The sequence below is a fragment of the Protopterus annectens genome, chromosome 8.part0 (genome assembly GCF_019279795.1).
Source record: "Protopterus annectens isolate FY-2018-M chromosome 8.part0, PAN1.0, whole genome shotgun sequence".
Classification (NCBI taxonomy): Eukaryota; Metazoa; Chordata; order Ceratodontiformes; family Protopteridae; genus Protopterus; species Protopterus annectens.
In genome coordinates, this window is record NC_056741.1 from 1645902700 (window position 1) to 1645928356 (window position 25657).

At 39.3% G+C, this 25657-nt stretch overlaps 1 protein-coding gene across 3 annotated transcripts in view; it reads right to left on the reverse strand.

The window, feature by feature from the left end:
* B3GAT1 (beta-1,3-glucuronyltransferase 1) overlaps window positions 1-25657 on the reverse strand; it is a 2298313-nt gene that overhangs the window by 14880 nt on the left and 2257776 nt on the right. The gene's annotated exons all lie outside the window — the stretch shown is intronic.

Here is a 25657-nt window from a genome sequence, read left to right on the forward strand (position 1 = left end):
TTTCTTGACAGACAATAACATTTTGTTTTCAGAGTTTCCACTGAGAGGTTTTGCTTTGTCACTGTAGAGTATTTGGCCTGCTGAGAGTTTGGGTTTCTTGACAGACAATAACATTTTGTTTTCAGAGGTTCCACTGAGAAGTTTTGCTTTGTCACTGTAGAGTATTTTTTTTTTTCAATTAGGCACATATTCTACACACAATAAGCTTCTTCATGGAATCACTTAAACAGGATCTTAACACAAAGGTTATATAAATCTCAAAAGCTGATTGAAGTAAAGGTTTCATCTACTAGAGGCAGCTGCTTTAAAATGGAAATAAAGGTAAAACCCTATTAAAGTGTTATAGTCATAAATAAATAACATTAAGAATTTACCTTATATGCCTTTAGTGAGGAACAACACTTCAGGATGTGCAAACAGAAATTTTATTCTTACAGCGCTGGGAGCCAGTCTTCATAGCCCTTGATGAAGCATTCTCACTTTGCATACAAAAAATTTATTTTTATACATTTTCTTATCAAATTGCTCATGCGATTTTATTACGTTAGAATGGCAATGTGTCTTATAGAAAACTGCAAATGTCCTCATCCTTCGTGATTTCCACCTCGGACTTGACATAAACACCTTCTTATACATGATCCACCTGCTTCCAAGGGGTCTTGTTTCTGACTTTGGATGTTTCAAACCTGCCCTAGCAACAATGCACTCCTAGCCTGGAGGAGTCAGGCTAACAAATTCCTTTTGTAGTAACTGCAACATGTACTACTCTCTAATTACATACTAAAATAATGCAGTTTAAAAGACAGCAATACTGTGGCTTATGAATCTGTATTTTTCCCAGCCTTGCATACAAATTATATTTGCTTTTTAACAATCATATTACAGCATCATTAATAAACTGAAATTAATATACATTTTAATAAGCTGGTCTTGTCCCATAACAGTTTCCTCCCACTGATGCTATCAGTGTCATACCATACATATAATTATATTTTTATTTTTCTTAACTTGATAAAATACACATTTGCATTATAATATTTATCATTAATTTCTGTCAAAATAGAACTGTCATTGATTTGTGCATGCAGTGGCATTTCATATGCAGGTGAGGTTAAACATATTGTAATTACAGCCTTTAGAATAGAAAATGCAAAAATGAATACAAATATAATAAAAAGTACAATGACAATAGCCTGGATTATACTAGTTCCCAGGTTATCAAAAATACTGCCCAACCATCCAAAAAGTGTCCAGTTTTTGGATGTGCTGTCCAACTCTTTGGCCCTTTGTTCCATGAAGTTTGCCAGTTTTTCCTGTTTATTATAATAGTCACCAATATATGAACATTATTATGAGGGCACATGACCCCTTTTGCAGCAAGCATTATATCAAGTGCCATTTGATTCTGTAACACCACAGTTCGCATTTCAGTCATTTTTCGATTTGCCATTCTGATGTGAAGTTTTATTGATCAACTGCTGTAGAATTTGGGCAAGCATGGTGATCTCAAACATTGTCCTTTGCACTCCATACCCAGGATTAAAAATTGAAAATACTTGCTCTGTCCAGTAGATTGCTCACTTATTTCTCAGTCTACCTGCTGGTGGGTGTTCGAAATGTTGAATAGCAGGAGTAATATAGCCTACAAAGCAACATCCAGACCAGTTTGTAGGCAACCAGGGGTAGGCATGATCACCACAGATGTAGTAACGGTCACTTAGCATGCCCATGCCACACCCCCCAGTCATAGCTTTTTAAGTGGAAAGAGTCTAACACACTTTTATGCCTGGTGTCATTACATTCGCTTTTTCCTACTGGTACAGTCCCATTTTTGGCATAACATGTGCCTCCATGATGTGTGGTTGCAAGTTGAAGAGACACAACCTTTGAAAAAATAGTTACATTACACCAGGTTAAACTGATGTCATTAAGGTCCTTTTCAAATGACACCTGTGATGCAGGGATGGTAATTATAGGAATCCCTGCCTTAGAATGATGAGGTATATGTGAACATATTCAGCAGTTTGTTTTGTTTAGATTTTTGGCATATTGCCGAAGGACCAGCAAGAAACTATTTTCTCTTGACCAGTTTACAGAAGGGAACAGCGGCAGAAACAAAGCAAAAAGTAACTGCTGTCACTAAATTCATTATGGACTGCTACTGAAGTTGACCTTCTCACTGGGCAGATGATTTATCTGTCACACCTCGATCTTTCTGTTGGGCTGTGATGATTCGTCTGGTGTCCCCACATGACAGGTCTTCTTGCAATGAGACAAATGGATCCACATTGGTAGTCCTGCACCACGAACTGCAGTCAAAGTGGTGAGCAAGACCTGAAAAGGCCCCTTCCACCTCGGGCTCAGGCAGTTTTTCCTCTGAAAAATTTTCACATACACCCAATCACTCAGTTGTAGTTGATGACAGGGTTGGTCAGGAGGCTTTGGTAATGCTGCTCTTACTGTTCGATGATATTGCTGCAAGATATTAATTAGTTTCCTACAATAAGAAATCATAGCATCAGCTGACAAAGTTAAATCAGCATTTCCCACTGGAGGGGTAGCTGGAAGGGCCATGGGTCTCCACATTAATATTGCATATGGACTCAATTTTCTGGTGGCATTCAGTGAAGCTCTCATACTCATTAATGCTAAGGGAAGGGCTTCGGGCCACGTTAAGTGTGTGTTTCAGCACAAATCTTTGAAATGCTCCAGTTGACTCAGTATCTGCATATACTAGTAGTTGATTCAAGACATATTTTCCTGTATGCAGTAGCTATTTGCTCAGTTTGTTTTTGTAATCTTTATGATATATCTTTACCATCTCAAAAGTGCTTACTCATCTCTGTACTCTTCTTTTCTAGACCTAACACCACTCTTAGTATTCAGCTGCATAACCACCTTTATCTTTTATCCAACCGGTGGATACATTGTTATAAGAAAAGCGCAGTCCGGGTCTGAACTGTCTGCAAACACAAACAGCTAAAAATAACTTTGAGTATGTGTCTGCCTGTTTGAGCTAATATTCATTATCCCCTGGAGAGCACTCTGCTTTGGCTTGTAAGCAGCCCCCCCCCCCCCACACACACTCATCTTCCATTTTCTCTTTTATTCCCTTCTGTTAGCAAATAGTATCCATAACTGATCAAATACTGTGTGTTTGTTAATTTAAATTGAGACCACAGTAGCCTACTGATACAAGGTTATCCTGTTTTTCCACCAGAGAAATGGTTAAGAAATGACTTACAGCTTCAGAGCAGTCCTTGGTCAATTCTGATTGTTTCTTAAACACAAACTTGTCTTTGCTTGGATCTTGGCTCATTAGCAACAGTACAAAAGAACTGCCTGCTCAAACCCTTGTTTTCCCCCTTCACTGTTTATTACTTTAAGCCAATCCCAAAGTTAATAAATATTACCTGTGCCAGGCACCATTTTTAAAACTACAACCACCCCTTGAGCACTTTATGCTCAGCCCTGCCATAAAACTTACTACAACTGCCTGAACTGGGGCACAGCTAACTGATAGTTTGTGGAAATATAGGGTACCTACCTGAGTCACCACATTCACTATCATATGTTCTTCTATCAGTTTACTCTGTTACCTGATTGTTTCCGGCAACTAACAGTGTCTCTGCCTGCTCCACTTCCCAGCCTGCCTCCAATTTCCTCCCACCCCCACTGGTCCTACCTTTATTTCACATGCAAACCCCTCCCATCTTTCCAACAGCCAACCACGGCACTAAACTCAACACTACCTCCTCCATCTTCCCACTACTATCACTCCTCCTCAGCTAACATGTATAAGCATACCATACCTATGCTCACTGCATGCACTCTCCTTGCATATCTGGCATCCTACCAAAACTCCATCATTCCCCCACTCAACCACTACCACTGTACTAATACTCCCACTACCACTCATGTCTCACCCCACTCAGCTCCCCTCCCACCGACTCAAGAACCATCCCTATGCACCCCCCACATATTCTATCAACTATATTACTCAAACAAAAAGCATCCCTACAACTTAACATAGTAACCGTCCCACCATACATATTGCCCACAGAGCACAATCATAAAGTTTCCCTAATAAACAAACACATTCAAAAACTGAGACAACTAATAATGTCATGCATATCAAAACTAGCCCTCAGTGGAGACATCCACCCCAACCCTGGCCCCACTATCTCCAACCCCACTCCTCATAATCAGACTAGAAACCACAACTTCTCCCAAATCATAGCCAATAGAAAGCCAAGTGACTTCCTTCTACTAATCCTAAATATTAGAAGTATATCCAACAAGGTCCATGAACTCCATGCCACCATAGACTTGTACTCCACAGATATAGTCATCCTGACAGAAACCTGGCTAAAACCTCACATTACCAGTGAGCAAATCCTCCCTACTGGTTACGGCATACTAAGAGTAGACTGGCTAAACAAGAAAAGAGGTGGTATAGCTATAATATTTAAACAGCATCTAAACATCCAGATCTTAAAATCATCAACTCCACAAATAGGCAAAGAAGAAATAATATATACCAACCTCAAAATAAAACCATCAACATAATTGGATGCTACTTCCCACCTGGCCAAAACATCCCTCGACTAGAAAACCTCCTCAGCTGGTCTACCCACCATCTCCCCCAAGAAACTATAATTTTAGGTGATTTCAATATTGACTGGCAGTCCTGTTCTGGCAACCATCCATCCCATCATCTAAACCTTCACGGCTTCACCCAACTAGTCCATTCACCAACCAGGATAAATAAAAACTCCAACAAGCACACTACCCTAGATTGTATACTAGTCAGTAAAAGCCCCCAGTCATATATAACAGGCTGCTTATCAGATAGCCTCAGTGATCACTCCCCAACATTCCTACTCAAAAAACACTTATATCAAGGTAAACCTGTCATCTGCTGTCAAATACGCAAAAAACTAAACTTTAACCCACTCACATTCATCTCATCCCTCAAAGAATGTAACTGGCATCCTCTAAAGTACCTCAGTCTTGATGACGCAGTTGAATTTTTTAATACTACCTTCCTGAGCATCCTTAATTACCACGCCCCCATAAGACTTTCCAGAGCCAAAGCACAACTCTCCCCATAGCTACAGAAAATCATTAAGTCAGAAATGAAAAACAGGGATAAAGCCTGGGAGCACTGGCGTAAAACCAAAACCCCCTCAACTAGGCAGAATTTCCTAGAACTACGCAATAGAGTCAAAAAGCTAATACAATAGGACAACTTCCAATACTACCAGTCTGCCCTAGACTCCTCCCAACACAACCCCAAACAATTCTGGTCCTCCATAAACTCCATCCTCCACCCAGGTAAAGTCAGTACCCCTCCTCCTAACATCCCTCACTCCTTCAAAAATATTGCTACCTCATTCAACACACACTTCACACAAACCATGCTATCACTAGCTAGACAACACATCACCCTCCAATCCAACCAACACCTTCAACTAGTAATCTCCCCACTGTCTTCTCTTTTTCTCCTGTTCCTACCTCCAACATAAAACAACTCTTAACTAAACTTAAGCCCACCAGATTAGCAACAGATAACCTCCCAAGTGAATACCTACAAATCACAGCTGATGCTCTAGCCTACCCAGTATCCATCTTGATTAACCGATCTCTGTCAGAAAGTTACGTTCCCACACTATGGAAAGTATGACATATAATTCCCCTCCACAGAACTAACCAATTACTGCCCCATAGCTATTCTCTCTCCACCCTCCAAAATACTAGAGAGATGCATTCACTCTCAGGTCTCAGACTACCTCCTTACTAACAACCTCCTTTCCAATACTCAGCATGGTTTCCGACCAAACCATAGCACCACCACTGCCTTACTCTCTTTTACTAACACTATCATTCAGCATAAAAACAATGGCTATCTCTCCTCTTATACTTTCCTAGACCTATCTAAAGCATTTGACATGGTCCCACACAAACAACTCATCTCTGTCCTCAGTAACCTATCCTTCTCTCAATCAGTCATCAACTGGTTTCAGAGTTACCTGTCTGACCACCAACAATCCGTTGTATGGCAGAATGACATATCTCCCCAACTACCTGTCTATATAGGGGGTTCCCCAAGGATCCATCCTTGGACCCCTACTCTTCTCTATTTTCACCAATAATCTAGCCTCTGCCACCAAACATGGCACACTCATACAATATACAGATGACTCAACCATCATCTGCTCAGCCCAGTTCCTACCCAAACTGCAAAAAGTCACACAGGAAGCTTTTTCCTCTGTTGAAACTTGGTTATCCAATGCCCAATTAATACTCAACCCAAACAAAACTAAACTACTCATCTTCCAACCCACCAAACATACTCAAAACATCTCTCGCTTTAACATCACAGCAAAAGACACCACCACTATACACCCAACAGAACACACCAAATTGCTAGGTGTGGAAATAGACAATAAACTAAAATTTGACATTCACATATCCATGACTATAAAAAAAGTCCACAAAAAATAGGAGTATTATACAGAAATAAGCAACTTCTCACGAAAGCAGCAAAGATTTCAGTAGCAAATTCCCACCTTATCTTCACCCTACTTTATGCCTCTCCAATATATACCAACCTAAGGCAATGTGATCTAAACAAGCTCAAGACCTGCTACAACAAAATCGCCAAATTCACCACAGGGACATCCTACTGTAGTCACCACTGTCTCTCACTTGCTGAACTGGGCTGGCTTGAACTCCCTCACCTCCTTCAATGGTATCAACTCACACTTGCCCACAAACTAGTAAACCATCCACTAAAAGTCCCATCCCTCCAGAATCTACTCCAACCCTATTGCACCACCAGACCACTAAGATCCAGCAACAAAAATAACTTACAGGTCACTAAAGCCAATAACTCTACTGGAGAAGTACTATTCTCTTGTACCATATCCAAATTATGGAACTCCCTCCCACCCACAATTACCTCCATACCATCATGCACCCACTTCAAAACTTTACTAAAAGCGAACCTAAAAACATGCTGGCTATGCCCTTGCAACTCCCACTCTAATATCACCCTCCCCATTCACCCACTACCTTTCTTTCCACCCCACTAACTACCTTGATTATAGCAAGCTCAGATGCTCATAGGCCTAACTACTTATTATATAGCAGGAACTTACTGTAACAATTGTTAATGTCTGTTATGTACTTCGTAGATGATAAAGATTCTAGTTGTCTACTGATGTACTATTTTCTTCATCTGTAACTATGTTTGCAATTTTTAATTGCTATGTTGACCAAATTGTTAATTGCTATGTAAATCCAATGTAACTACTGTCTGTATATTTTAACTGTGGAGCTTTTCTCCCCGGGCCTCTGCTGAAAATGGATCTACGTCCAGTCGGACACTCCCGGTCAACAAATGCAAATAAATAAATAAATAAATTTTTAAGGATCCTGTTTACCCTTTCCACTAATACAGATGACTGGGGATGGTTGGGACAGTGAAGACTCAACTTAGTTTTAAAAGCTTTACATAATTTTTAAACAGATTATTATTATTAAAATGAGTTCCCTGGTCACTGTTAACAATGCTGGGTATACTGAACCTTGGTATATAATCAGATAATATTTTTTTTAATAACTGTGACTGCATCAGCTTTGCGACATGGGTAAGCTTCCACCCATGCTGAGAACATACACACTACCACCAAAATAAATTGTAAATTATTAGTCTTGGGCAACTGGATGAAATCCAGCTGTATATTAACAAAAGATCCCCAGGGTGGAGGTAAACATGCAGATTTGCTGTTGACATGTTTACTTGTGTTATATTCCAAACAAATACTACAATTTTGTACATACTGAAGTATCGAAGAGGAGACATGAGGGGCATACCAACTTTGGGTAATTTGATTAAATAAAGCTGTCTTACCTGTATGGGCTGGTAGATGATATGCCCTTACTAGGTAAGGTAGCAAAGAGGCAGGCGCCACCAGTCGGCCATCCGGATGTCGCCATATGCCATCAGAGGATTTTCTACATCCATCCTTGAGCCACCTCAGAACTTCTCCCTGTGATGCTTCAGCTCGAAAGGCTGACAACTTTACAAAATCAAACACATCATTACTGTTGTAGTTTGTTACTGTTAACATACAAAGATGTTTACAACAATTTACTACTGCTTGTTTAGCAGCTTGGTCTGCTAAGTTGTTGCCTTTTGTAACTTTTGATGTGCACAACATTTGATTACAGACAGCTTTTTAGGTAAAAAAAAAAGTGCATCTAACAATGATTTTATGTACCCTGAATTTTTAATTTGATTTCCTGAAGAGGTCAAAAACCCTCTCTCTCTCCAAAGTTGCCCAAAATCATGTACCACCCCAAAAGCCTAATAGCTGTCTGTAAAATATTGGCCACCTTGTCTTTGGCTAACTGACAGGTTTTTTGCAAAGCCACTAGCTCACTTATTTGAGCAGAGTGAACACCCTCTAATCTTTGTTGCAACAACATTGTTTCCTTGGTGCAGACTGCTATTCCCGAGATCAACTTTCCTGTTTGATCTCTTCCACAGGAGCCATCCAAAAACAGATGCATGCCAGCATTGGGTATAAGTACTCACTAGGAGAAAGCAAATATTTAGTTGCACACACACAATCATGCTCTTCACCATCCTCAGCAGTAGACAACAGAGATGCAGGATTTAGAAATGGACAGTGGATCAGATGGAGCAGAAGGAAGTGTAAGTTCCTATCTGGTTAGATGTGCAGTCGAGCAGGATGAGTTTCATCTTAAGTAATAAAGATGATTTAGAGTGAGGGATAGCTGCTGTAAGATCCTACTCTGAGATATTAAATTGCCAAGATAACATACCTGAGGTAACCATAGTTGTAATGTTTTTGTTGACACTTTGTGTCCTTTTCCTGCAAGGATAATTGGAAGATGCAAGGTATCTTGTTAACATTGCTGAAAGGAAATTGGTGCTATCAGTAAATCATTTACATATTGCACTAACACAGACCCACCCAGAAATGTCACATTCTCCAAATCTTTTGTCGAATTTAAGAAAATAATGAAGATGATTCAGTATATCCTGGTGGCAACCATGTCCAGCTATATTGCTGTCCCTGATAAGTGAAAGCAAACAGAAACTGACTGTCAGGGTGAATAGGTATAGAAAAGAACGCTGAACATAAATCTATCACAGAAAGTGACTAGCTGTAGGTGCTATGCAACTCAGTATTGTTGCTGGATTTGGAACAACAGGAAAAGTAGGCAGTACTGCATTATTTACAGCCCTTAAGTCTTGTACAAATCTATAAGTATACTTCCCTGGCTTTTTCACTGGAAAAATAGGAGTATTACAAGGGCTTTTCGCTGGTATTATTATTCCTGCTGTATTAGAGACTGAATTACAGGTTTGATTCCCTGTTGTGCTTTTGAATTCAGTGGATACTGTGGAATTTTATGGAGTGGTTTTGATAGATTCAGTTTTATTTTTACAGGTTTTGCAGATTTTAATATACCTACTTTATTAGCATGTTTAACCCATAAGTTAGCAGGTACCTGCTTTAGTAACTCTCCATCTGTCTGTATGCTTCTAGCAGGCTGTTCCTCAGCTTCTGCTAAAATTGCCAATACTTCCCCCTCTGATTCTGTTGGCACATTTAGATACACCCCTTCTGGGGTACAATAAATAGTACAACCCAGCTTACATAACAAATCTCTTTCTAGTAGGTTCACTGGTGCAGCAGTACTCAAAAGAAAAGAATGCTTTTCTTGAATCAGTCCTAAAGAAATGTGGATGGGTTCTGAAACAGGATATGTAACCGTAGTATTTCTTACTCCAACTGCCTTTACTTTATGCTCTGATATTGGTATTTGACTATCTGAAGTAATTTTTAGCACTGACCTATTAGCTCCAGTGTCTACCAAAAATGGGGTTTTCTTTGAATTTATTTTCATCTTAATGTAGGGCCCATTTTGATCTATTGGCAGTAGAGGGTTAAGATTCACTTCCGTATTATTTTCTTGACCTAGTCAGTATGGCGCTTTCTGACTCCTTCCAATCTGAGGAGGCGGTGGAGGAAAAACTGCATTATTATAAATTGGTTGCCATGCAGACCAAGTGTCTTCAACTCTTTGCATTTACCTGTGTGGGCACTCCCCTCTCCAATATCCTGCTTCTCCACAATTAAAGCAAGATGTGTTAGATGAAGCTGGAGGGGCACTGACAGCTCTTTGTTGCCCACCAGCTGCACCTTGTTCCCCTTGACCAGCGCTTTTGTTAAATCCTCTAGCAATTCCTCTACCCCTTCCCCTGCTTCTACCTCGACCCCTTGGGTTTTCCAGCTGCCTGATTCGTAAAGTTAACAGCTTATCCTCAGTATCCTTCCTTCGTTTTTCCTGATACTCTGTACGGTAATTCGCAGCACTTAATAAAGACTCTTAAGTCCTTCCCTTGCCAGTCTATGAGCACCTGCTTTATCTGATTTTGTACAGAACTTGCGTGCCCTGCACAAAGGCTGCTGCAATAGCTGGCTTAGCTTGCTCTTCTGGGCCTGGTATTCCTGAATGTCTAGCAAATACTGTTTTAAGGCGACTCAAATAGTCTGCAGGGGTTTCCTCTTTATTTTGTTTACATGCCTGTATTTTAGACCAGTCAGTCTTAACTTGACACACATCCGTAATCTTGTTTAACAATGCTGTTCGTTTATCCATTTATCTGTTAATGCATTCCCTATGAGAGTGAAATCTGTTATTTCAGCCTTTTCCAGTAACTGCTTTCCTATTTCATCTGAAGTAACTACCCTCAGCAGTTGATTTAAATCTGTCAAAGTAGGATTATAACATTCTATTATAGTTTTTAATTCTTCGTTGAATTCTAATGCATCTTCTCTAATATTTGGAAAATATTTAGACATAGTATGCAAATCAGCAGGGGACCAAGGACGATGAACAAATTCCCTATTGTTAGCCCCCAAAATTTCCCTGAAAGGTGCCAATAGATCCCCCTACAGAGGTTGTAATCTCTTGTTGTACCCTGTCATGTCAGCGTGTATGGTGAGATAAAGGATTGTCAAATACTAATGCCCCTGTTGGGGAAATAGAAGCTATCTGAGAAGGATAGGAAGAAGAACCTCCCTCGACTGCAGATGCCTGTTCAAAAGATGAAGAGTGAACAGGGGAAACAGTCTGAGATGTACCAGTATCACGAAAACTGAGTGTCCAATGGACAGTAGACCAAAAGGTAGGGGTCTGAGAAACAACAGAGTCTTGTAAAGGCGGTTCCCAAACTGGTGCATATGGGGGTGGGGGTGCAGTAGCTACTGGAGGATTATTATCCTCTTCAGAAGTTTCTGCTTTTTTGGGCATCTTCAGTTTGTTCCCAACCTGCTAAAGGGATCCCTTTTTACTGGGCTGTACACCATTTTTAATCTGTTTTACTTGTTGCAACAATTTCTTATTAATGTCCTGCAACCCTCTTAATGCTGACTCCTTTTCCCTTTTAAGTGCTTCACTGTACCAAGAATAAAATGCATTCATTTGTTCCCCACTTACTTTGCTTCCCTTTTCTTATTTTTTAAATCAGTAATAATAAAAATGTTAAGCTTACCTTACAACTTCTGGATTCTGGCAGTTCCAAAGACAGAAAATAACTGTAGTAATCCACACACCATACAGGGAGGGAAATGTAGCAAGTCTGTCGGTGTGCAGCAAGAGAGGCGAGGTTTCGATCAGCCTTTTCCCACAGCCCCGCCTTGCATTCATCCCTGCACAAGCTCAAAAGTTACAGCTCCAGCATTGCGGTTGGGATAATGGGGCATATAGGTACTGTGTCCAGAACTGACCACTCTTTCGGACCCTCTGAGAATACTTTCACACAATCAAACTGTTAAGTCCAAGCATGCTTTGGGCTCATGAATTTATTTTAACAATGCATACCCCTATGTCCTATTATGCGGTAGGCTCATGAATTTGTTTTAACAGTATATAGTCTACATCCCAATCATGCTATGGGCTCATGAACTTGTTGTATAGTCTATGTCCCAATCATGCAGTGGCCTCATGAACTTGTTTTAACTTTACAGTCTACATTCCAATCATTAGATGGGCTCACAAACTTGTTTTAACTTCATTTTTAACTTTTAACTTTTTCTTTCCTTTCTCTCATACATTCATACATTGACATAAATAAAAACATCTCTCATACTTCTTACTTTTCAATCCTGAGAGTACCTCCCACGACACAAGGTGCCTCCTTGTGTTAATTTGTCCTTTACTGTATGTGCATATACATTTACTATACTCATTTACTGTGGGGGTCCTTCCACTATTACTTGTATACCTTACAACCACTCAGTCAAACAAAAACACAGTCATGCACTTATACTACAAACACAGCCATGCACTTACATTTTGCCAAAATTGTCTAAAAAAGAAAGAATCAAAAACACAAAACAACCATTTTCCCCTTACAAAACAGTTCCTCCTGCCAAGGCTATTATGTTTGCACACCCTGAATAGCTGCACATCTGAGTCTCTGACTATTCCATAGAAAGCAGTGTGAAAAAACAAAAAAAAACATTTTCCCCTTACAAAACAATTTCCCTGCCAAGGCTATTATGTTTGCACAACCTGAATAGCTGTACATCTGAGTCTCTGACTATTCCATAGAAAGCAATGTGGAATTCACAGAAAATCTGTGATGGGTCTTATTCCAGAACTGCCTTGCAGCAATACCAAAGTTCAGATCCATAGAACAGCACCAAATTGTTATAGTTATAAATAAATAACATTAAGAATTTACCTTATATGTCTTTAGTCAGGAACAACACTTTAGGCTGTGCAAACAGAAATTTATTCATACCGCGCTGGGAGCCAGTCTTCATAGTCCTTGATGAAGCATTCTCACTTTACATACAAAAAATGTATTTTTATACATTTTCTTATCAAACTGCTCATGCAGTTTCATTACATTACAATGACTGTGTCCTATAGAAAACTTTGCAAATGTCCTCACCCCTCGTGATTTTCGCCTCGGACTTCACGTGAACACCTTCCTATACATGATCAACCTGCTTCCATGGGGTCTTGTTTCTGACCTTGGATGTTTCAAACCTGCCCTAGAAACAACGAATTCCTAGCCTCAAGGAGTCAGGCTAATGAATTCCTTTTGTAGTAACTGCAACACGTACTATTTTCTCTTATTACATACTAAAAGAATACAGTTTAAATGACAGCAATACTGTAGCTTATGAAGCTGTATTTTTATCAGCCTTGCATACAAATTATATTTGCTTTTTAACAATCATATTATAGCATCATTAATAAACTGAATTTAATATACATTTTAATAAGCTGGTCTTGTCCCATGGTTAACGGTTAATTAAACTGTGCACATACCATCAGGAATTGGACAGCATAATCATGTAGCGATGCCAGGAGCGGCCTTAAGTCGACTGGTGCCCTAGGCAAAAGGGCTCCATGGCGCCCCCCACCACACCACCTGGTGCCCCCATCCTGGTCTACTTACATCAAGTAAACACTGAAAAAGCACCCCTGCTACAGCGGCGCCCTAGGCGGCCACCTAGTTGCCCTATGCCTAAGGCCGGCTATGAGCAATGCATGAGAGGGAGAAAACAAAAGATGATGTAAGGGAGAAATAAGCAGATGACTGTAAAGTAAATTCTGTGTCATGTCTGCATGCCAAAAAAAAAAGAGAGAGAGATTAAAATCCTGGATGTGACAAGGCAAAATGGGGAAAATAAATCTGAAAGGTGCTAGTAAGATTAATGTACATGGGAGTCTATTTATAGGTAAATACTATTGTGCAATCATTATAATATTAAAGTAGCAGAGAATTATTGGAAACATGAGCACAAAGCAATATAGGAGATGAAGTTTATACCACATGGGATCACCCATTGCCAACAGTTTAAGAACTAGATGAGAGAAAACAAGATATAGTAGTCCAGGAAATAAAAGACAAAATTAGTATTGAACATTAAAATTGCTACACCCATTGACTAGTAATCAACACACCCAACAGAAATGTCAAGTAAACACACAGCTGGCAATATAACAGGTAAAAAGCATGAAAGCACTAGTAAACCATGGGAGGAAGAAGTTAGGTGATAAAGCTTTAATTTTAAGAGACTTAGCACTTTTACCCCTCCAAACACTAGGGGCATTATCAGAGTAATTTCAATTCAAATAACTTACTATACATATATATATATATATATATATATATATATATATATATATATATATATATGTGCGTGTATATATATATATATATATATATATATATATATATATATATATATATATAAATAAATAAAATGTTCACGCACACACACACACACGCACACACACACAATTAATCAGTATAGGAGCAGCCATATATTAATTAAGACCACTAATCAAAATAACCTGTAATGTCCCTATAGTCTCAGACTACATTTAAAATATTTATAAAAGCATTTAATGTAAACTTGTGCTAAAATATGATGACATCTAGTAAACATATAAAAATATATAGCTATATATATATATATATATATATATATATATATATATATATATATATATATACTAAAAATAATAATGTACCTTAGAGATAAATACATTCTGTAAATTAATCAAACTAAATTAAACGAATACTGCTTGAAGCTTTAAAATACCAGAAAGAGAACAATGGTCGTTACATCCTGGCTTTTCCATAGCATTATGCCTCAACTGCCAAAATACTTCTCTGCTCTCTAATAAACTTTCAAAATCTCCTCCCCTATAATTATATAATTATATTTGGTTTTATCAATCACGAAAAACAGAAACCTTTTAAAGTTATTACATTCCCTGGAATGTCTGTAAAGTGTTACTGATTTTATTATTTTTCACATCTCTAACATGTTCACCAGTGCAATCTTTTAATCTTCTTAGGTTTTGCCAACATAAAATGTTTGGCATGTCATACACTTCGCTAAGTACAGCATCCAGGGCATGTGACTGAATGATTGCAGCCACTAACTGTGCCATAGGGTTCATCGTTTATAAACTTATAAAATTTGCAGGCCCCATATTTGTACATTTGTGACTTAAATGAACCAGCTAGCTATCCACTGTACAATGTAAGGATTTACATTCACATTTACAAATCTGTCAAAAATGCCTGCATGAAGAATAGTGTCAAAGGCCTTAGCTAGTTCCAGATATGCTGCATGCACTGCATAGCCATTATCCGCTGCTTTGGTTATTTTTTAAAGAACTTAATAATCTTAATGGGGTAAGACCTTCCATTAATGAAGCTGAACTGATAAGAGTACAGTGTTAAGAGCATTTCAATTCCCATATTAATGAGGTCTGAGTAATACTCTTCATACTTTTACATATGAGGCTAGTGACACTGACATAGCTACCAGGGTCCATGTTGGGACACACTGGTGTAATGGTATTACAATGGCTGATTCCTAGACTTCAGAAGTGTTACCAGTAGAGTGGCACAGAATAAAGACCTTCAGTAGGGTGGGGTCCAGATAGGCCATGTTTGGCACTGATAATCTGACAGCTTGGTATGTTTTCAGACGCCATGGAAGAGGTGTTTGGTTTGGAAGGGGTTGAGAAAACTTGCACTACAGTAATTAAAGGGGGTGGCTGAGATTGTGGAATCTGCTAAATAGTTATAAATGTGGATGGAGTAAAATTTGCACTAGATTTGTCAGCTATGGTATTAGCTATTTTCTTTGGGTCAGTGTGCAGTGTATTATTGTGGACTAGCATTACTTCTAAACATTCTCACATAGTCAAAGAAAGATTTGTAGTTATTTTTGGTTTCATTGGTTGTGTTAATTTTATGCTCAGTTTTGAGCTTCCCAATGCCTGCCTTAAGCACTTTACTAGTTTTGTAAGTGTGCTCTTAAGGTAGGTAGTGTAAGACCTCTTATAAGCGTGAAGCATTTTGTCTTGATGTTTAATTTAAGTGGGTATTCCACCATAGGGTTTATTTTTAAGTTTCTCAATATACGTTCTGCAGATAAGGGCTGCTCTATCAATACATTATTTAATTGGGAGAAGAAGTCAGAAGCATTGGCTACATATTAGCAATAGGATCCATCATATGAGGATTGAGAGAATGTATTTAGGTCCTCAAGTAACTGAAGATGGTTTGCTTTTGAGAAACCCTTAAACACGGAGGTATTTACAGTTGAAGTACCACCAGTTTTAAAGGGAAATGTCACTAATTTTGTGGTCTGATTTAACAAGGCAAGGTGACACCTATAGATAGAGAGCTGTGCACCAGGTGGCCATATCTGTGAGGATAAGATCAAGGGTATTATTTCACCAACCACTGGCTATGTTCCCGCTCTAGCCCAGGTTACTCTCCCTCCTCAGGCTACCTCTCTGTTATGCTCATTGCTTTATATTTTTATCTTCCTCATTTCTTCTGGCATTTCTACTCGGTTATATTGCTCCCTACACCTTACTACCCAAACTTACTCCCTAATTTTCTCTCAGCTTATTATCTCCTGCAATCTTTCTTTGTAATAATTGTTATATAAACTGTTGTTATTACAGTTTTAACTGTATTTGTTAAATTATTCTTGTATTTCTGGAGATTTTCTCCCCAGGCCTCCACTGAAAATGGGTATGTATCCGGTTGGACTTTCCCGCTTAACAAATGTAAAATAAATAAATAAAATAAAAATAAATAGTAGGATGATTAACTATTTGTACAATGGAGGTAGCATTTATAATGTCAAGGAAGCACTGATGGGTGTAGGTCAGACAGTTTATTGACAGACAGATGAAGTCCCCAATAGGAACTTATTAGGTTTAATGAGGATTTCAGCTAATGTGTTAGGCTAGCTATCATGCTCAGAAGGGGACATAGAAGGTGTTCTATAACTAGCTACAGGTTCATAGGTAGGTACTAGGCTATCGGCCCTGGGGCCTATACAAGCCCAGCCAAAAAGGTACCCTGGATTTTGCCACCCAAGAAAATTGTTTTCCTGTGCCACTGTCGAGCAGAGCCACAGAAATGATCCCTGGGGTGAATTTCCTATTTCCCTTCCAATCATCAAGATTTTTCTTGAAGAGTGCTAATGAGGAGCTTTGTTTGATATAGGTAGTTTATTCCAGAGTATGGGAAGTCTCTGGGACAGGAATCTATCCCTCCGGCATGTTCTGTTTATTGTGGTGACAAGGTTTAGGTCCCTAGAGCATGTAGCTTGGAGGGATTGAGATTTCTTTAAGTGGAGCATATCCAACAGCTCTGGGTTTGACATAGCTTTGTATGTTAGGCAGAGATCACCTCTGAGTAGGCAATATACGACGGAGTAAAGCTGGAGTTTTTTGAGACGGTCTGCATAGGGCATCAGTTTGAGGCTGGTAATCCTCTTTGTGAGGTATTTCTGCGGCCTTTCCAGTTGTAGATGTCTTGTGAGGTACATACCAAAAGAGGCGTTGTACTCTATAATGGGTCTAATGAGTGATGAGTAGAGGGGAACAATTACCTCGTTTCTTTTGGATGACAAACCTTTTGTGATGAGGTGTGCCATGTAGAAGGATTTCCTAACTACTGTGGTGATGTGATTATCAAAGGAGAGACTACTGTCCACCTGTGTCCCATGGTCTCTTATTACACTTTTGGTGTTAAATATACTACTGCCTATGTTGTAGTTCATGGGTACAGAGTTTTTACCAAATTGGATGACAATGCACTTTTTGGCATTGAGCTTGAGGCCATGGCTTTGACACCAGGCATCTGTCTCAGTGAGGCCCTTTTGTAGGATGTCCACATCATTAGGAGTTTCGATTATGGCTCCTAGCTTGCAGTCATCTGCGAACTTCTTTAGCCAAAGACCTTCTGTATTAGCCTGTACTTCAGAGAAGTAGATACCAAACAGGAGAGGACCCAGGATTGAACCCTGTGGTACTCCACTTGTCACTGGTCTGAAGTCGGATTTGGAGTCTGCTACTTTCACAGTGTGGGTTGTCAGTGAGCCATTTGGAAACCCATTTTGTGACCTAGGGATTTATACCTAGTTTAGTGAGTTTATCTATAATTCCAGAGTGGGGGGATGGTGTTGAAAGCCTTGGCAAGATCTAGATAGGCTGTGTGAACCACCTTACCTTACCCACATCAACCTACTTAAATACAATTCTGCTTATTTGATTTTATATAACTTTTATAAAAATCTTTCATACAAATACTTGCATAAGTACTCCATATTAAATAAATATATATAAATATATAAAACATATAAAACATATTACACATACTTAATCACATTTTTTACACAATATTAAAAATGACTAATACATCATTGTGTTTGTATGACTGAATATTAATTATTTAATATTTAGTATTTAATATGTATTTGCTCTAATTCTAAGTGCTGGCACAAGTGAAATATGGTCATTAGGCCTGGTGAGTTGCAAGCGTCCAAGGGCGCTTGCAACCTACCGGACCTTAATGATCATATTTCACTTGTGCCAGCACTTAGAATTAGAGCAAATAGATATTAAATACTAAATATTAAATAATTAATATTCAGTCATACAAACACAATGATGTATTAGTCATTTTTAATATTGTGTAAAAAAATGTGATTAAGTATGTGTAATATGTTTGATATATTTATATATATTTAATATGGAGTGGGTGGCCATGGTGGTGCAGCGGTTAGCATTGCTGCCTCACAGCAAGAGGTTCTCTGGTTCGATCCTCGGCTGGGGTGCCTTCTGTGTGGAGTCTGCATGTCCTCCCTGTGGTTGCGTGGGTTTCCTCCGGGCGCTCCGGTTTCCTCCCACATCCCAAAGACATGCAGTAGGTGGATTGGACATACTAAATTGGCCCTAGGTGTGAGTGTGTGCATATGTGTGCCTTCTGTGGAAGGTTGGGCACCAGGCTGGCAACTCGACACTGTAAAACTCCACTGCCAATCATGTGCAGACGGTGATCCGCTGTGGCGACCCCTAACCGGGAAAAGCCGAAAGAAGAAGATTTATTTAATATGGAGTACTTATGCAAGTATTTTTATGAAATATTTTTATAAAAGTTATGTAAAATCAAATAAGCAGAATTGTATTTAAGTAGGTTGATGTGTTTTTTAAATATGAGTTTCAATTCACTTGACAACAACTGGAGTTTTTTTGGATTTATTGGTTGACTTTTGACTTCAGGTGTTCCACTTTGATTACTGGTTAAAGTTTAACAGATCATCACTGCCCTGTGCCCACAGCAAAAATATCATCAACAAATCTGTCATAAAAAATTGTTGAAGTCTTCCATAGATGTTCACATTTAAAAATATTTTTATCTTCTCAGAAGGCTAACACTAAATTGGCATATGAGTAGGCACAGGTTGTGCCCATGGCAACACCCTGTACCTGCCTATAATGTGTACCATTACAAAGAAAGATGTTATTTTCTAACACCAAAGCTAGTGCTTCCAGGATTAAAGTGTTGGTATTCTCATCATATATATTAACTGTATGCAGTACCTCTTTCACTGCCTTTAACCCAAATTCATTTGTGATGACCGTGAACAGACTGCTGATGTCCATGGTTACCATCAACACATTCTTCAAATCTAAAGTTTGGCAAGTATCATACAATTTTGATAAGAATTGTGCAGTGTCTTTCAAAATCCTAGGAAAATAAGAAAGCAGATTTTTCAGTTTGCTTCTATCCACATAGATAAATGTTCAGTAACCTATCCGCTCCCTGAAACTATTGCTCTAATTGGTGGGGGTAGGGTATTTTTATGCATTTTTGCTTCTCTGCACACATGAGAAGAGGGACTTTTCCCTTTAGGCATTGCAAATCATGTTCAAATGTGAATGGTTTAAATTTTATGCATCCTGTTACAAACAAAAAATACACACTTGTGTTTTATGCAGATTGCCATACAGAGAATGTGGTTTACTTGGCATGCTGCAAGTCATGTCTGAGTTTTTATGTTGGAAAAACTAATTGCAAGTTAAAAACAAGACTATTGCACCATTTGTCATCTATTAGACAGAAGGATAAACATAATGCATTGTACCAGCACGTTTCTAGCTTTCCAGATCATACCTTTGCTTTTATGGTTCTGCATGTTGCACAGATGAAAAAGGGGGGGGGGGGGCATTGTCAATGATACAGAGCATGCAGAGTTAAGATGGATAATACAGCTGGCTGCTGACAACCCACCTGGGTTAAACAGTTCTGTATCTTTAAAACCAGCTTTAAAGAAAAGACGGGTCAAGTAGAGAAAGTAATTGGTTGCTTTTAGGAATGTGTCATGATTATGTGAAGTTTGTCTGATGAAGGGTTTTTTAACCTGAAAGCGCTTACATTTTATATAAAAGATTACGGCTAGTTTGGACTCGTGTTTCATTTGTTTTTGGATTTATACTATTTACTGCACTTTTTTATAGCCTGCCACCAACTTTTATACTGTACTTGTTTACTGTGTACTGAACTACACTGTTATATCGCAATTGCCTGCTACACTGCACCTGTAAAATCAATTTTATGCCTGTTTTCACTATTTAGCAAGCTTTTTTGTTGTTTCCACTGTTTAAAAATTTATTGGTAGTTTTTCACTGTTTTAAAGCACAGCACCGTGCTCCACCACACAATTGTGTGCCAAAGCCGGACAGTTAAATTCATCAAAGTTTCCATTAAAACCCAGGCAGAAATATCCATTCACTGAGCTCCTCCATGATCTTTTCAGAAGTGACAACAGTCTTCAACCTAGCATTATGGATACGTTGGACTACCCTTGTTTTTCCTGCTAGCCTTGTTGACTTGGGTCTCTTGAGGCAGTTTAGCAATTGCCTCATATAAACAGACAGCCCTCTACTAATAACACAATCTAGTACAGAGTATGAGAGATGTATTTACAACAAGAATCTAGAATCCATGCTCTCTCTCACTCAAAACAGTAACATGGAGAAGGTTGTCAACTCACCCGCCGCTACATATTCACACAGTACCACTACTCATACACAAAGTACACATCAAACACATAAATCCACATAGGTGGAGGTTCTCTCAAAAAACTTACCAAAAAAACAGACACATCCAAAACACAAGTCTGCTACAGCTAACCCAGTCTCCACAGCACCCATGACACATAGCAACACCAGTGTCTCACCCACCGAGCCCATAAGGTGTAACACTAAAAAACAAGTTTTCTTGTCATTGGAGACTTAGTGGGACACACAGATATCCCACACACCAAGTTGGGCAAGGAGAAAGTCACGGGCGGTTAGCTGCCTGTCCGTTGTCAGGATTTGCCAAATCATGAGTGCAGTCAGGTCTCTCAACAACAAGTACCATTATGACTCTGTCATAGCTCATGTTGGTGTGAATGACCTGAGATGTACCTCACTGGACTATTAAAAGAGAGCCATGGTCAAGCTCTCTGTGTCCCAGGCAGGTATGCCCATAACCTTGAGCAGCATACTACCCTCACCTAGAATGATGCCACAGTATAAACAAAAAATGATTGATTTCAATAATTGGCTTAGTTTTTGGTGTCATTCGAAGGTGATCCAGTTCCTGTCTGCCTGGGAAGCTATGGTCAACAAACCTCCACTGCTTTGTCAGAGATGGTTTGCACCTGGCACCCCTTAGGTTTGGGCTGCTGGCAAAGGTTCTTGCCTTCACCATAGTGCCTTTTTTAGACAAGGTCTCAAAAACATTACCAATGTGAAATTAACCAATCAGAACAAAATGAGGGTCATGCTGCTAAATGCTAGGAGCTTAAATAAAAAAACGACACTTCCTGGAAGCACTTCTATCACTAGAAAATGTAGATGTCTGTGCAGTCGCAGAAACCTAGTTTAAGACGTAGAGAGTACTCTATCCCTGCAAGGCTACAATGCCTTCCACACCTTTAGACCACAAAATGAATGTGTGAAAAACGAAGAAGGTGGTGTTTCAATCTATATTAGAAATAAATTCACCTCCCATCTAGTTAGACTGGACAACTCCATGGAGTTACTCCAGGTCACGGTGGGTAAGACCCCCACTGAAGTCCTAGCCAGTATAGATCCCCCTCTATGGATCAAGATACCCATAAAGCCTACTTAACCACACTGAAGACAATCCAAATTTTAATAAATAACACCCTGGTTATGGGGAGTTTCATTTATCCCACCATCAACTGGGAAACCTACTCTAGCCCAAACTCACTAGCACAAAAGTTCTTTGGCTTTGTGAATTCAAATGCTCTGCAGCAAATTGTCCATACCTCAGGAACAAACATTCTAGATCTGGTCCTCACCAACATGTCAAACAGGTGCACAGCTGCAACTGTTGGACCCTTATTAGTTAAAACTGACCACAAATCAGTCACTTTCAAACTGACACTGACACCTGAACTCACAAAGGGTGAAATCAAACTAAAAATTTCACCAATGCAAACTATACCCTCCTTGGTGAAGGTATAAATGCATTCCAAGTCCCACCCCAAGTTGAAAGTGGTACCTGTGCTGAAGCTTACACTAAAGTCCTGTACAGTCACTTGCATAAGTGTATAAACTCGGCTGTACCAGATAGAATCAAAGCCTAAACCCAAGTAAAATAAAGTTGCCATGGTGGACTTAAAGCATCAGCAAACTCTACAATAAATGCAAAAGGTCGCTGTCCAGAAAAACAAAGACAAGGACCCAACAATGGAAAAGCACCCACCTCAGCCTTAATAGGTAAATTAGATAACTTGTTAAATCCACCAAGAGCTCCTTTCAGCAAAACCTAGCAAGTACTGCCAAGGATAACCATAAGGCCTTTTACAGCTACGTACGTAACCTAAAGGGTAGGACTCAAGCATGTGCAGAACTGGTGGCCAATAGTATCACACACAGACCTCACAGAGATATCGAACCTGCTAGTAGATAGGTTTGGCCAAAATTTCACTCCCTTATCCACTCCTAACATACAACAAACCCTCCCCCAAACTCCCTCCACCTTACATATCTGAAGAGCAGGTCCTCAAAGCCCTGTCCAAGGCAAAGCACATTGCCTCTATGGGATCAGATGAGATCCTAGGCTGTCTTCCAAACAGACTGAAACATGAACTAGCATCACCACTAAAGTACCCTGTTCAAACATAGCCTAAGCAAAGGCTTTGTTCCTGTGGAATGGAGAACAGCTACAGTTATTCTCCTCCACAAAGGTGGCCTAGCAACAGAATGGGGAATTATAGACCCATAAGCATGACCAGGCTCATCTGTATGGCCATGGAATGTATCATTATTGTCCTCATAAATAAAGACATATGTGTCCTCCAAACCCTGGATCCTACCCAATTCGGCTTCTTAAAGGGCAGATCCTGCCTGTTAAATCTGGTGGATTTCTTTGAAAGAGTGACCAAGGCCATTCATGAGGATAAATCTGTGCACATATCATACTTCGACTTGTGTAAGGTTTTTGACACAATCCCACATTCAAGACTTACCAATAAACATAGCAGACTGAATGTAAATCCCTTCGTTGTAAGATGGGTTGCCAATTGGCTCACAAAACAGGCACCCATAATCAAAGTGGATGACTCCACATCAACCAGCAAACCTGTTACCAGTGGATGCCACAGGGGTCAGTGCTGGGACCCCTACTATTTGATATATACTGCTCAGAAGTTTAGGTCAAAACTAAAGGGTTATGACTGACAAAGTTTGCAGACGACTGCAAAATAGGTGCAATCATTGAATCCCCAAATGATGTCACTGTACTCCAGGAGGGTCTCTCACACAGACCAGTGACTGGTGTATTAGTCACAGTCTCAAACTGAATGTAACGAAATGCATCATTATTCCCTTCTGCACAAACAATGTCCCTTTACAATATCAAACCAAGAACAATACCCTAAGTACTCATAAAATGGTAAGGGACCTGGGATCACAAGTTGACTGCAACCTTAACTTTGACCATCACATGTCTACTGTTATAAGGAAGGCCTTACACGTAGCTCACTCGATTAGTAAAGGCATCACCTCAAGAGCAAAAGAAGTTGTAACCACATATACCTGGCACTTATCTGGCCCATAATAAAGTATAACACCCCATTCAGTATGTACCATACTAAGCACCTGCAGCAATTAGAGAGACCTCAGAGTTTCTAACAAAGAAGATCAATGTCCTCCAGCATGTGTCTTACATGGACCGACTAAAGTCCCTGTCACTATACTCCATACTGTATAGACTAATTAGAGGAGACTTATGCCTGGCCTGCAGAGCTACCCAAGACCCAAACCTAATGAACTTACTGCATATCTGTAAATCAAATGGGTCTAGGGCTACCTGTTCCAGGGACTTAAATATGGCCTGTGACTTAAACGGGACATGCTGGAGAGACAAATTTATCTCTCAGTGCCTGCCACATCTTTGGAACAGGCTACCGACTCATGTGAAACAGAGCACCTCTATGACACTGTTCAAGAGGAACCTGGATGAGTGGACAGGACACCATAAATTCTTATTTGGAATAACTCCCACAGCCCTCCTGGACATGGGCAGTCATCAATAAACGCAATCTTTACTGACTGGTACTTGTATGTTATTACACTGAGTTGAAACAGATAAAATGACTTCTGGGCCCACAGCCTAGAAATATCCTTTGTTCCTATGATCTTATGAAAAACCCATCACATTTTGTCTATTTTCAGCAACTAAAAATCAAAACCCAAAAAGAATTTTAAATAGAACATAACAAAAAATTGTCAAGATAAAAGTTGGTTAATCATAGATCCACCTGAAGAGTCCTGCTTGGTGCAGTTGGTTGGGGCATCGGGTGTTAAACCGATGAGTGGCGAGTTCAATTCTGATTGAAGGCAGTATGGAGAACCAATGCCGTTTATTATACGGCAAGGTAAGGATATGATCTCTATCACGCTAGAATTGTTCCAGTGTTAGGGAGTGTTTTAGTGGGTGAGAGTCCCACAGTACCAGGGCAGGGCCGGAGTCGGGTCATCATTAGCTTTCACCTCCTTGCAGTGCTAAAAAAATGAAGTAAATTTTGCTCCAGACTAATTCTAGTGATCTATTATGAATGTTATGTGCTATGAGTTGTGCCAACATTATGTTGTAATTTTTTATCCAAATTGCCCTTTCAAAGTCTCTATTACCTCTGATTACTACCCATACTATCCAGGGCCCCTGGAAGTTTTCCATCGATCCTTAGGAGTGATATCACCACTTTGGGAACCACTGATTTAAGCAACAGTAACTCAAAAGTAACACACATTTAAGTTACTAAAAAAATTAATATATTACTATTACGTTATTGCTATTTTGAAAAAGTAACTAGTTATATTACTAGTTACTAGAAAATGTAATATATTGTAGTAATATATTACATATTGTAATATATCGCTCCCATCACTGTGGTAATGTGTTGCTGAATCACTGGTTTCCCCTATCACTCAAACATGTCCTTTTTGCTGCAGCCTGCTGATTCAGGTCAGGCCTGTTTCTGAATAATAGCCTAAGTTTATGAATGAGTAGATTTGAATATATGAACAGAGCCTTTACCAAAAATGTGAAATAGCACTTTGCATGCATTCAATCTACATATGTAGGGAGTTTGTACTTTATTCAACTGTTGTATTTTATAATGCTTGGATACATTTCTTACTCATACCATAATTATTATTGCAAATTCAAAAAGAAATATAT